The sequence below is a fragment of the Grampus griseus genome (assembly GCF_964374135.1).
Source record: "Grampus griseus genome assembly, chromosome: 7".
Lineage (NCBI taxonomy): Eukaryota > Metazoa > Chordata > Mammalia > Artiodactyla > Delphinidae > Grampus > Grampus griseus.
Window position 1 is genome coordinate 34,689,611 of NC_139001.1, and position 14,346 is coordinate 34,703,956.

The following is a 14,346-nucleotide window of genomic DNA, read 5'->3' on the forward strand; positions in this document are numbered from 1 at the left end:
CATTTTCAGTCCCAGAGGTCATTTATGGTTCCTAGGGTGATCCAGGGGGTCCTCTCCCCATAGAAAGCCAGACATTTCTTTTTGGGCTCTTTTGCCAATCTCAGCAACAGATAAATTCAGACTTAATGCTGGTGTCAATGACAAACACACGGCCTTCATTAGAGCTTATAAACTGAACAAGATTTAATGGAACCCACCATGGATAACAAAACAAAGACAGATACTCATAGAACAGTAGCCTAATCACTTCACAATGAAATTCACTGCTTTGCATATTTATTTTTCCATCTCTTCTAGTTTAAAAAAAAAAAACTAAGTGGATTTTAATTAAATCTTATCTTATAAACAAACAAGAATCTTATGTGCCAGGGATGAGATCTCTAATGTCAACTTCTCAACCGAAGAAATAATTGCTGGCTAAGTTACAAATGATAACAGAACATCAACAGAGAATTAACTGTATGTGTGCTGGGAATGTGTGCTATTTATCATCAGGCAGGCTTGCAAAGTGCCAGAACACTGAGTCCATCAGGAAATGGGAGACCCAGGTTCTAAGCCCTGACTGACCACTAGGGAGCCAGGTGAATTTAGGAAAATCTCAGTGAGTCTCTAGGCTTGATTTTATCTGCAAATTAGGGATTTGACTAGAAGCTACTTTGGTTCTCAGAGGCCATACTTCTGTGAGGTAAGGCTGGCTGTGTGTTGAAACATGGTAAAAGAACAGAATGTCAGACTTTTTAAAGCCAATAAGGACCTTCCTTTCACCGACCATCATTGTTTCCCAAGCAAGATTGAGGGGTTTTACAGCTACAGCGGAAAGTTGGACTTTTCTCAGTTAGCAGAAGTAAAGAGCAGAATTTTGTTAAAGTTTTCCTCCCATTTCGTTTCTCTAAAGCCAACGGCACTGCAAGTGAGAGTTGACAATAAGATGGAAAGAACAAGTAAATATTTATGAGGGTAATTTGCAAAGAGTAGATCATGCTTAATTGGGTGACCTTTTCTTTTCCTTTTTCTTCTTTTTAATGGACTTCTGTGCTTCCTGTTTTGACCTGGTACAGGGACCATATAATAAGTCATCTTTTCTAAGTCTGAAATAGTTCCTATTCCACTCAGCCTAACTAAATTTGCCACTATTTTATGATGTTCAGCAAAGAATATGGTGTTCAAGGAAAAGCCCTGGATTTCTGCTTGCTCCTGCACATGAGTGAATCTGAGAACCACTGGTCTAGTTTTATAGATGGGAATAACAATGAGGCTCAAAGAGGGGATGTGACCTAGTCAAGGAGACACCGATGGTTAATGTGAGCAGAACCATGAGCCCAAGGGCACCAGGCTCCCTGCCTGGAGTTCTCTAAAGTTGAAATGGTTCCATACATCTGGAAAAAACATGGTTTAAACAACTTTCGCTAGTTAAAAAACATAAGGAAACCATTTCTCAAGGGAATTGAATTAATTTATTTGAAATTAAATTTGATGATACCTTTATAAAAATATTTTATGCAAAACTGTTTTGCTCTTTGTGGGAGCCATCAAAAGGGCAGATCTTTGGGTGGAGTTCTGTGTTTCCATAAATCATTTCACACTGAATAATTTCAACACTGAACAAAAATCATGGTGGAAGTTGCTTAACTGACTAAAGTGATGGAAATTGAACAGTAAAGGCAGATTGGCTAAAAGAGAATTTCTTTTCATAAGAATTCTGTAAATCTTGTCTTAAGTTATGTGTTTTGTCGGAAAGAATGACAGAGAGATGGAAGTTTCTGGGAACTGATTAAAAGCTCCAGTTAATGAAACAATCTGTACGCTTGTCTCACCAGGTTGGGCCAGTGGTTCTCAGAGGATAGTCCATGGATTCCTTTCAGGGGTTCCAAGGTCAAAACTATTTTATAGTAATATTTACCCTCTTCCTTCTCATTCTCTCACGAGTTACACTGGAGCTTTCCAAAGGTTGCATCATGTGTGGTACAGCAACAGGCTGAATGTAGAAGCAGATATGCAAATCCAGCTGTCTTTTAAGCCAGTATTAAAGAGCTTTGCAAAAATTGTAAAACAATGCCACTCTTCTCACTGATTTCTCTTTGGAAAGATAGAGTTATTCTTCATGAACCATATGTTATTCATGCTAATGTGCAATGTGTTCACCCATGTTATTTTCTTTTTTTAAAAATTTTTATTGGAGTACAGTTGCTTTACAATTTGTGTTAGTTTCTACTGTACAGCAAAGTGAATAAGCTATATGTATACATATATCCCCTCTTTTTTTGGATTTCCTTCCCATTTAGGTCACCACAGAGCATTGAGTAGAGTTCCCTGTGCTATACAGTAGGTTCTCATTAGTTATCTATCTTATACATAGTATCAATAGTGTATCTGTGTTGGACTTCCCTGGTGGCGCAGTGGTTAAGAATCCACATGCCAATGCAGGGGACATGGGTTTGAGCCCTGGTCCGGGAAGATCCCACATGCCTGTGCGCCACAACTACTGAGCCGGCACTCTACAGCCCAAGAGCCACAACTACTGAGCCTGCATGCCTAGAGCCCGTGCTCCTCACCAACAGAAGCCACGGCAATAAGAAGCCCGTGCACCACAACGAAGAGTAGCCCTTGCTCGCTGCAACTAGAGAAAGCCCGCGCGCAGCAACAAAGACCCAACACAGCCAAAAATAAATAAATAAATAAATTTATTTTAAAAAAAAATAAAAGGGCTTCCCTGGTGACGGGGTGGTTGAGAGTCTGCCTGCCGATGCAGGGGACACAGGTTCGTGCCCCGGTCTGGGAAGATCCCACATGCCGCGGAGCGGCTGGGTCCGTGAGCCACGGCCGCTGAGCCTGCGCGTCCAGAGCCTGTGCTCCGCAACGGGAGAGGCCACAGCAGTGAGAGGCCCGTGTACCGCAAAAAACAAACAAAAAACAACAAGACAAAAAATTCCCAGTTTTAATTTCACATACTTGAAATGTTAATAGATATAACCCACATAAACAAAGGCTCTTTAGGGCCCTCAGTCATTTTTTAAGGGCATAGGCAGTCTTGAGACCAAAAAATTGAGATGCCTTGCAGGGCAAATGGTGACACAGCAGTGAATGCCACATTCTCCTCACAGGGGGCTTGTGCTCACAACCTAGTGAGTACATAGGTGATGTCAATCTGGCAGAAGATACCCTACAGGATAAGCACAGAGCTCTAGGGAGCACAGGGGGATTCCTGCCCAGACTTGAGAAGACTGTTAGTGAAAGGTTTCTGAAAGAAATAGAGAAGGCGTTCCTCAGTCTGTGCTTTCGACCCACCCCTTCCATCTCTGAAGTTTTCAGCTTCTCCCTTTTACTTGTATTCTTCCCATCAATCTTCAAGCTTCTTCCACTAATAAATAATACAAAACTCAAACTCTTCAATCCCAATTCTCCACCAAACCCTATTGATTTTGCCTCTTAACCCTCTCTCCTGTCTGCCCTCTCTCTCCACCTCCACCACCAGCACCCTAATCCTAGACACCATTGTCCCTCTCCTGGGCTGTGTGATACCCACCTGTCACCCTGCATTCACTTGTGACCCCTTCCAATATTTACCCCATACAACAGCCAGAGTAATCTTTCCAAACGGTAAATATCCTTTATTGAAATCCTTTCATGACTCTCCATTACCTGCGCAAAATATTTATATTCTTTAGATCTGCACTAAAGGCCCATCAGGATCTGCCCTTCTCTGCCCTTTCCAGTCCCACACTTTGGGGTAGGGGTGGGGGTTACAGTGAGCCCTCCAACAGGCGATGCCCTCATCATTTGGGATTGTTGGTTTTTCCTGAAAGCTCTGAGTTCCGCAAAGCCACTAGCCAATACACGTGATTTTTACTTTACCTAGAATTCCCTCTCCGTGTCCCATTCATTTCCCCTTCCTACTTCTTGATAACTTCTATTGATAATTCAAGTCTCAGCTCAAGCTTGGCGCTTTGGCAAAGTCTCTCTGGATGTCCACCCTCTCCCACCTCTTGCTCTCTGCTCCACTCCCAGCCCCGGTTCCTAGGTCTCCATACAGCCCTCTTGGCCTTCTATCATTAATTGTTATGGGCACATCTGTCTGACTCTTCCATCCGACTGAGCTCCTGAGAGACAGGCAGTGTATCATTTCTGTATCCCAAGGGCCTAGCAAAGTGCCGATGTATGGGATGCTCCCCATAGAAGTTTGTGCAACAATTACAAATGAGTCCAAGAGATGCCTGGAGGAACAGGTTTTTAAAAAGAAAAGAAAATGCTTTAAACCTGTGCCAGGCTGTCAGGTAAGTGATACAGGGAGCTGGTAACTGCCCTCACCTGCTTACAGTTTGTACCCTGGGTTTTCTCTGGATTTTAATAAAGATGCCTGTGTGCCAAAACAGACTCTGACTGTTCTGCTTTGGACACAGAAGGAGATGAGTTCTACTAGATGAAAGGTCATGGACAAGGTGGGTCCACCCAGGGGCAGGGCAGGGAGGGGAATGCCTTCCACAGTTTCCTGAAGGTGACGGTAGTGCAAAGGTACCCATGGGACAATTTGATATTAAGTCTGTTAACATTTTGAGTAAGTAAAATTTCCTATGATAGGTAGTAAATCCTTGTTCATTTTGGCTTTATTTTTAGTGGGGCAAAAACCAAAGAAACAAGTTCTAAGGAAGAGAGTGTTTTTCTTTGAAGATGTTTTACATTTTCCTTTTGACATTCATGTTAAGATATCTGAGTTAAAGATGCTGGAAAGTATCACCTGGGAATGAGCTGATGGACTGTTTATTCCCTTAGAGTTGACATAAAAAGAGAAATAAATCAGGAGAAAAGAACATACCATTAGTTCAGGTGGAAATATAAGTTCCTGGGTTGAGTCCAAGGGCTGCAGGTCTTCTTTTTTACACAATTTGGTACAAACTTTAAGAAGAAAAAATAGTGTTTTAATCTTTTGATTAAAAAAAAAAAGTCAAAGTTTGATAAGCACCACGGTCATTAACAGCCAATTACTGAGCCTCTCCTGTTTGAAAGGCCCTGGACTGGGCTCGGGATACATGGCAGTGAGGGACAGACCAGTCCCTCAGTTTTACTCTGACGAGAGGAGCATCTGTCAAGCAGTTGTCCTGTGCCAAGCACAGGGCCTGGCTGGAGCAAGATGAACTACAGTTAGGGCCAACAGAAGCCACGCATCAGAAGAGGGATCCAGAGGCAGGCGCCCCGGAGGTCAGGGAACAGTGGTTGCAGAGGCTTCCTGGAAGAGGGGCGAGGGGGGAATGGAGCCAGCACAGACCCAGATTGGGAGGCTGTCCACAAGGTGTTAGGAAGAAACCAAGTCGGTGGCTTTGACCACAGGGAAGTGATTAGAAGGAGGCGGTGTGAGGGGTCAGAGCAGACAGACTGTGGAGCGTCTTCAAAGGCGGGCTTCAGTTTTGAGACAGCATTTGGGGCCAGTGGGAGCCACTCAACATCTCTGAACTGATAGTTCTGGAAGGTTTCTTGAGCTACAGTATGCAGTGGTTCCTGATTCCAGACCTGCAGACTGGTTGCGTTTGTCACCTGGGGAGTTTTGTAAAAATTCTGAGCTACTCCCAGGCTACTACGCACGAGGTTCCAATCCAGTAAAACTGAGGGAAATCCTAGGCCAGCACATTTTTTAAAAGCTTCGAAAGGAATTCTGGGAAATGTGAGGACCCTGCTGTGAGTTGCGTTGTGTGGGAGGTGTGGGAAGGAAGGTAACCAGGTGCAGAAGTTGTGTAATGATCTCAGTGTAAATGAAGATGGTCTGGATTAGGGCAGCGTGTGTGCGGAGGAAAAGTGACAGATGAGCTTGAGGACTAGTGCATGTTAAAATCATCAGGCCTTGGTTCTGGGTGAGAAAAAGCACACAATGATGGTATCATTTACCATAAGCATGGAAGGCAGGAGAGGGGCTGGTTCAGCAGAGTAAGAGTGGAGGTTATAGTGAGCTCAGGATTAGGTATGGGAGGGAAGGGTCCAGAGAGAGCAGCAGTAGGAGAGGATTCAGGAAGCATTTATGGAGATGTTACCTGGAGTCTCAGGAAGGAAGAGACGTTAGAAAAATGTATGACAATAACTCAGCTAGAAAGGGGACAAGGAAGGGATGCCAGGGTGGGGAAAAAAAGAAAAAGGAAAGGGGACAAGGAGGGTGAGTGCATAAGGATAGAGGGGATGAGAACTGGCTGCACCTATGGGAAAGGCTGTCTCATAAATGAGGCACGGATTTGCCCAACATATCCCATATGTGGACATTACAGGAAAGCGGGTCTCAGACAAAATTAGAAATGGCTTTCTAAACCAGAGTTGGCCTGGGGAACCACTGAATCCAGTTCTGTCTGTTGGCTATTACAGTTCCAGGGAAGTCTACCCGTTCTAACAGGGACTAAACATGGTTAGTTGACACTTTGCAGGGAGGTGATGTAAGGAAAATTATAGCTGAAGAGTGAGGAATGGTGAGATTAAGCACTTTATTCGATTTTCTGTAACATTATTTTTTGTGTATATGAACTACCATCCTGGAGTCCACTCTTCTTTATATTTCTGTTGATGTCAGAAGTATCAAATGTGGCTTAAGGAGTCCATTCCCAACACCGTCCTTAGTCTCAGATTGTCGGGACTCCGCTCTGGGTCCCAACTCTGGCCCCTTCTTGCCACACCCATCCCCAAGGGGAAAGGGTCCTTGGGACCAAAGGGACATTCCACTCACAGCCAGTACCCCACCTTCCAGCCACAAGCCACGGACACACACAACCTCCGAATTCCCTGCTGCCAAGGCCCCAAACCCACTTCCAGGGCCCATGTTGGCCCCTGCTCTGGTCCCTCCTCCCAGAGAGGGCAGGGGTACAACCAGGGGCTCACCCCCAGGCCTGTGTGGTGGCCAAGGACAGCTCTTTGGGGCATGGAAGGAGCTTGGAGACGTGAGCTGAGCGCCCAGTCTGTGATGACACCAATGCAGGACTTTAATCCATTCTTTAATCTTTCCTTTAGACATATTTCCTTGCACATCCCCCTTTGGCATCATCATAACGCTTTCTCACTTTTCCACATTCTTCTTAACAATTTAGGAATCCAAACATCTCTGGATATTTAACTTCTACAGTTTATACATTTGTAGGAAAAAGGTTATGTTTTTAAAATGAATAATTCTATATAGTCTTTCTTAGCGACTTATCATAGGTTTTTTAGGGAGAGGGATGTGGAGGCAGTAGGCATGAGAGGGTCTGAAACAGAAGCTCTGTGGATGGTACGTATACTTAGTGGCTATTGATTCCACACAGCATGAAAGATGGAAACAGCTTCTCCTCTCTTCCCCATAGACCATTAGTACTAATCAAGGATGGAATCACATTCAGAGAGAACACACGCAGTTATTTCAGAAAAACGTTTCACTTTGGCTATGACTCCACAAAACGTGCTGCTGAAATGACAGTGTGAGAAATAGATTCTTTTCTGTTTCTCCCTATCACAAAGCTAGATGTAAGGAAGATGGCATAATCTGTTTTCACTTAGAACATGCTAGTTTATAAACTTCACCTTCAAAAAAGCCATTAAGCCGCTCCCTGACTGTATTTCTGAGAAGAATATCTAGTTACCCTCATTGAGAAGGGCAAAATGGCAAACCTCTGAGTCTCTGATGCACAGTATTGTGCTTTCCTTGAAAACCAATTCCACGTAATGGGTGTGATGCTTTGCTGTTTCCTCCAGAAGTCCTGGCTCGGCAGCTCTCGGATGTTTTATACTCACAGGACTGAAACTTTTCCCACTCTCCACGATGGGTCTGTAGCCAGTACAGCAGCATAATTGCCTGGGTAGAAAGAAATATACAATGATTCGACCCAAAGTTCACTCCTCTGCCCTTGGAATGTCTCCCTCATTCATAACTAAGACTCCTCTCCCCTCCAAAAAATTACTGGGTCTACAAAATCCCAGTAATTTTTCTAGATTGAACTAGCGTCAGTAATTTTTCTAGATTGAACTAGCGTCATGAGAAGACATTTAGGACACATTTCTGGACTGCACTCTGTGGAAGGGGGCAGAGCAGGAAACCAGTGAAGAGAAAGGGCAAAGGACTGAGGAAACGTCTTCAAGGCTACAAGTCACGTGCCAGAGATGTGCCCATCTCGTGAGCAGAGGCTCTGCCTGTTTTTGTTCCAGACCCTCTTTCTTCTGTTGTCGTTCTTATTTCTTTTGTTCTTGTTTTTAAAATTATAATATTTATTTTTTATTTACATACAGTAAAATTCACTCTTTTTAGTGTCCAGTTCTGCAAGTTTAGACAAACTCAAACAATTGTATATCCACTACCACGAACAAGCTATGAAACAGTTCTGTCTCCCTCACAAACTCCCCATGCCCTTTTGGAATCAACCCTCCAGCAACTCCCTGTCCCCAGAAACCACTGATCTGTTTTCTGATTCCAGACCCTCTTTTCAAGGATGTTGGTATAGTGAACAGCTTTGGAAAATAAAGCAGTGTCTCCCATGGAGGAATTAGCAGACATTCTTACTGTCCAGTATACTAAAGATAACGCCACCTTCTGGCAGGCTTACCATCCATTATCAAAGATTTGAGTTCCCTAATCTCAGGGTTCCTCTCCTGCAATGCAACCCTTTGCACATCCAGGTGTCCACTGGCCCTACTCATACTGCCTTCAGAATTGAGGCTCAGGAAGTGGGCATAAATTCTAATAATCTAGCTCTGCTGTTGCTGTGAAGAATAAAGTCCTTTGTCTCTGATCCAGGAGTCTTGTGTCTTCTGCTAGCATCCAGCAAACTGTGTCAGGCTAACTTGTTAGTTTGTAAGTAGGGTAAAATCTCAGACCCTTTACAGTTCTTGGAGGTCACTAGGTGGTATTAAGATATCTTTTAACATTGGAAGGACTGACCCAGACACAGAGGGAGTATCTCTTACAAAGCGTGTTTGCGGGAATGGCTCCTAGATCTGATCAGGATGTCACTGTATTGTAATTAGCTCTGTGTCTCTTTAGGCCAGTGATTCTCACCTTTGTGGGAAGTGGTCATAGACTCTTTGAGAATCTGATGATAGTTCTGTTCTGTGAATGTTTCCTCAAAATCACATGTGGATACACACACATTTTGCACATTCATGGACCCCTTTAAAGACTTTAATTGGCCCTGGATCAGAACCTCTGGTCTGGATTGATTCTCACTAGGTGTAAAGACCATATAGGCATACTGCTCATAACACAGTAGGCGCTGATGCTTGTAGAAAGGAACATGAATACATTTGAGCAATAATTAAGTAAATTAGAATACTAAAAACTTATACAGATGATACCCCACAATATGAAACCAAAGAAGACACTGGTTATAGTGGGGGGAAGAGTGATAATAATAAAAGAGGTCCTGGTAATTCTCTAGAGAAAATAACAAGGAAAATGACCTCAGGAAAATAAACATATTCAGATGAGTGGTTAAGAACGTGGATGCTGCAACCAGATTAGCTGAGTTCCAATCCTGACCCTTCCACTTGCTAGTGACGTGATCTCAGGCAGTAACTTACCCACTCTGTACCTCAGTTTCATCATCTGTACAGCCAGCATATAGTACCTACCATAGAATAGCGCCCGGTACATAGAAAGTTCTCAATAAAAGTTAGCTGTTACGGTGGCATCTAGATATTAAAGCACAGACTATGGATGATAAAGAAAGAAGACTTGCAATTTTGGTGCAATGATGCTACTGTTGTCTAATGGACACCACCAAAACCTAGAGGGATGAGATCCACGTGGTACCTGGCAATGTTAAAAACAAGAAAACTAACAAAGGGCGGGACCATATGATCATAAAATATAAATTTGAGTGGAAATCCAGGAACTTCACAGGAAGAAAGGGAGTAGAGACCATTTGGGTGAGAATGCAAATAGAAACAAACAGAAATGTACCTATGACTCTCTCTCGTACCTCACACTACGGGCCACAGTGCTTGCTAAAAGTAACTGTCCAGATTCCCAGCTTTTATTTTCCTAACTTAGTGTTTTTTTTTTTTTTTTTTTTTTTTTTTGCGGTACGCGAGCCTCTCACTGTTGTGGCCTCTCCCGTTGCAGAGCACAGGCTCCGGACGCGCAGGCTCAGCGGCCGTGGCTCACGGGCCCAGCCGCTCTGCGGCATGTGGGGTCTTCCCGGACCGGGGCACGAACCTGTGTCCCCTGCATCGGCAGGTGGACTCTCAACCACTGCGCCACCAGGGAAGCCCCCTAACTTAGTGTTTTTATACCTGACCCTCTGATCCTTGGCTTTCCGTGGCTTTTTTGTTTTAAACATCCTTATTGGAGTATAATTGCTTTACCTTTGATATCTGCCTCTAGCCACTTAGTTTTGGGGCTGAGACTTCTACTTCTGGCTTATTGCATCCAGCTTCCTTGATCTGAGCATATAGTTTCAGCATCCGCTGCGGCCCCAACAGGGGTTGTCTTCGTGCCTCCAAACCCATCCTACCGCTTGAACCAGAAGCTTGCTCCCAGCGGGGTTTGGACAACACAAGCCTCTTGGCCCAACGAAAGGTACGGATGGGGCCTCCCTAAAGCAAATCACAAAACTTAAACAGAGGGAGAATATAGCTGGGAAGGGATCCTTCAATTACCCAGGTTTGAGAAGCTCTACCTCTTTTAAAGAAGAAGCCCTAAAAAATGCCTGCGTGGCTCAAAAAGTGAGAGGAATAAATGAGGGGAATGGCTGTCGAGCCAACCACAAAGGCTGTGATAGGAGAGTGACAGAATGTTTGGGGAGAACATCTTTGGGTTCATAACAAGAGAAAGACAAGAGTGCTGGGTGTTGTTATTCAGGGCTATAGGCTTCTCAGAAGTCCGTTTCAGAAAGTACAGAGCAGTGATGGCTCTTCTCCCATTTACCAGCAACTATAAAAAGGAAATATAGCATAAAATGCCCAGGAAGCTCTCATAAATGAAATTTGGAGGATGTAACTGTAAATGAAGAAGAAAAAAGCACTGTGGGTGCGGGGGGCACTGTAACCAGATTGTTCTCTGCTAGGCAAAGACAAAGAAAGGACGTGAACAAATTATGGAAGTAATGGGGCAAACTGACGCCAAAGGCAGAAGTGTGAACCAGAGCAGTGCCAAGTTGGCTAAGTGCCAGACAGAGAGAACTTTTGTGGGAAATGCTATCGAACATAAGATGTATCAATCAAAGAACAAATATACTGCTCAATGAAGCTAGAGTAATATTAACAAGTGTCAGAGAGAAGGCACAACTATTTTATTCCTAGTTTTGCTTCCGTATTTCTCACCAGAGGAATACTTGGTAAACCAAAAGCATCAGATAAGCACATTTAAAAAGATGTGATGCCCACCACGTGTGGAGATTTTAAGACAGCACTTAGCTTCTTTAGATCTGTTCAAGTGGTCAGATCGATCAAGGTGAACTTTGTCCCATGACCTTGAATTTATAGATGAGATTGTGAAACCATGGTCAGTAGTGTTTTGGGACATCACAGGAAACCAGAGCAGAGCTGGAGCCCGGGAGACAGGCAACCATTGATCCTGGTCCTCGAAAAATGCACGCTGATGAGGTTGACTTTGTTCTCGGGCAACTTTCTGCATCTATTCTGGAATGGGTTATTGATGAGGGGGCCTTGAGAAGTGGTCCCTAAGAGGAGAGTGAATACTGAAGAAAACTAGCCTCTTTCCCTTTTGAGAGAAGATTTCTTTCTTTCTTTCTTTTTTTTAATATATTTATTTATTTATTTTTGGCTGCATTGGGTGTTCGTTGCTGTGCACGGGCTTTCTCTAGTTGCAGCGAGCAGGGGCTACTCTTCGTTGCGGTGCGCGAGCTTCTCATTGCTGTGGCTTCTCTTGTTGCGGAGCACGGGCTCTAGGTGCCGGGCTTCAGTAGTTGTGGCTCGTGGGCTCAGTAGTTGTGGCACGTGGGCTCAGTAGTTGTGGCTCACGGGCTCTAGAGCTCAGGCTCAGTAGTTGTGGCGCACGGGCTTAGTTGCTCCGCCGCAGGTGGGATCTTCCCGGACCAGGGCTCGAACCTGTGTTCCCTGCACTGTCAGGAGGATTCTTAACCACTGCACCACCAGGGAAGTCCCTTGAGGGAAGATTTCTACACTGAGAAGCTGGTCAGTGCTGTAGACACAGTGCGCGGGGGTTTTATGAGGCATTTGATGCTGGCTGTGCTCCCTCTGTGGAGGCGATGAAGAAATGTAAATGCATGATACCCCAGAAGGGTTTGTACTTGAGTGAACAAGTCCAATGTCAACAGTGTTGATTAATTTTCTCATAGTTCTCCGCCTGGCTTATTCTATTCAGTATTTTAATCAATGACATACAGACAGAAGGTAATGTTTATCTGATTTGCAAATAATAGTATCAAAGTTAGAAAACAACGTGACAGGCATATATGCAATTTAATAAGAATTTAAAAGTTTCCAAAATGGCAAAAGGGGAAACACTGCTTTAAAAGTCTTAAGGCTTTTTTCAATTGAGTACAAGTTGATGAGTCATAGGGAGTTTCTTCTGATCCCTAAGAGTCTATAACTTCATAAGCGTTAATAATACTTAAATAACAACTGTAGCAGCTACAGCCACAACAAAACGTAAAGCAAACAAAAGTTCATTGCTTCTTTTGGCTGACTCTAAGTACATAATTAAAAGATTTTTAAAGGCCTAATATTTCCAAACACCATTCCAATGACATTGCAACTGCATCAGAATCACCCGTGCAAAGACTGTTTCCATAAACATGTGCTTCCCAAACATACATTATGTTAAAGTGAGCAGAAACGATTGATATGATGCCAAGAATGTAACAGTCATGTGGAAAACTCACTTTACTTCTTGACTGGCTGCCTCAGTTTCCCCTCCTGCTAAATAGGGATGGATAATATTTGCCAACACAGCTTGAGAGAAGTGGGTCACAGAGATCAACGAGTCAATCTTTGCCAAGTCCTTTGGCCTGATTCCTTGGAGGGAAATTCTTGAGTGTCCTGCTCATCTTGTCAAGGATGGTACTCGTTCTACAGTGTAGAGGTTTGGGACTCACCACCCAAGCTTCCCATTGACTGCTCTGTGGTGGGGCTCTGGGTGGTTCGTTAGGAGAGTGAAGATGCTCGTCACCATGCCTGGGGTGCAGAACTCGCAATGGGTACCATGGCCTTTAGCAATCCTTTTCTAAAAGCAGAGAACACAGAGCACCCAGCCTGAAAGCTGAGGGGTAGGAAGCTCTCAGAAATGAGGCAGAGGCTCCGACTGGTGCAACTGAAGGTCGGCACAGGCCCGGCAGGTATAGGCTGGAAGTGCTGTGATTATTCACATGTAAGATGCCAAGGGATGCTTTCTGGGGAGAGAGTCCATTGATGTCGCTGGGGAGGAAGTCCTCGAAGTTAACCCGGGACATGACTTCAAGGGCACAGTTTGGATTCAGCCAAGACCACAGACATTGAGATTATCTGCTTTTATTTTGTTCTCCCTCTCATTCTGCTACCAATTGGGGAAAAAAATTGAATTCGAGGGATTTGTTGTAAAGTCTTCTGTCCATAGAGAGAGCAGCTTTTCTTCTTATTTCCACTGAAGGGTTACCTGGTGTTTCATTCATTGTTGGACATTTGTACTCATGCAGCTGAGTACCTGAGTTTAAAAATCCCACACAAACTCAGCCTTGAGACTAATGCGCCCAGCTGCGTGCCTCTGATGGTGCGAGGGGCTTTGTGGGAGTAGAAGGACAAAAGGCCGGTGAGGTTTCTTCCCCCTGGCCTCTGGCTCAGCGGTCTGCCAGCGACCTTCCTGGTACACCAGTGCCTTATGGTGTGGGAGGGTCATTTATACGAGACATAGTCCTTGCCCCCAAAGGGTTTATTACTTATTCAACATATATAGTCTTGACTAAAGACTATCACATAGCATGCCAAATTCAAATATCTTAGTCACAAAAGTGTTTTTTTTTTTAAGTATTTTTTTCTGGCTAGAATTAGCAGCTTGGCCATTTACACAGAACAAACACAGAATAGGCAACCTTGTCTTTTTCATTTCGTTATAGGAAACAAGATAAATATGCATTTCCGTGTCTTTGTGCATAGGTCCCAAAACCTTCCTGCAGGAAGGATTCCTCCCTGAGGCAATTAGATGGTCTGAAGTGACTCAGAGAGTCACTCCCTCTGCACCCCTCGCCCGTACATTTTTACGGAAGCGTAATAAGCTTCAAATAATAATAAAGAAAGCCACAGAATGAAAAAAGAAATTAAGAAAAGGTTACCATTTTTTCCTATGAAAGGGACAGAGACCTTTACCTACCATATATATATTTTTTACATCTTTATCGGAGTATAATTGCTTTACAATGGTATGTTAGTTTCTGCTCTATAACAAAGTGAATCAGCTAT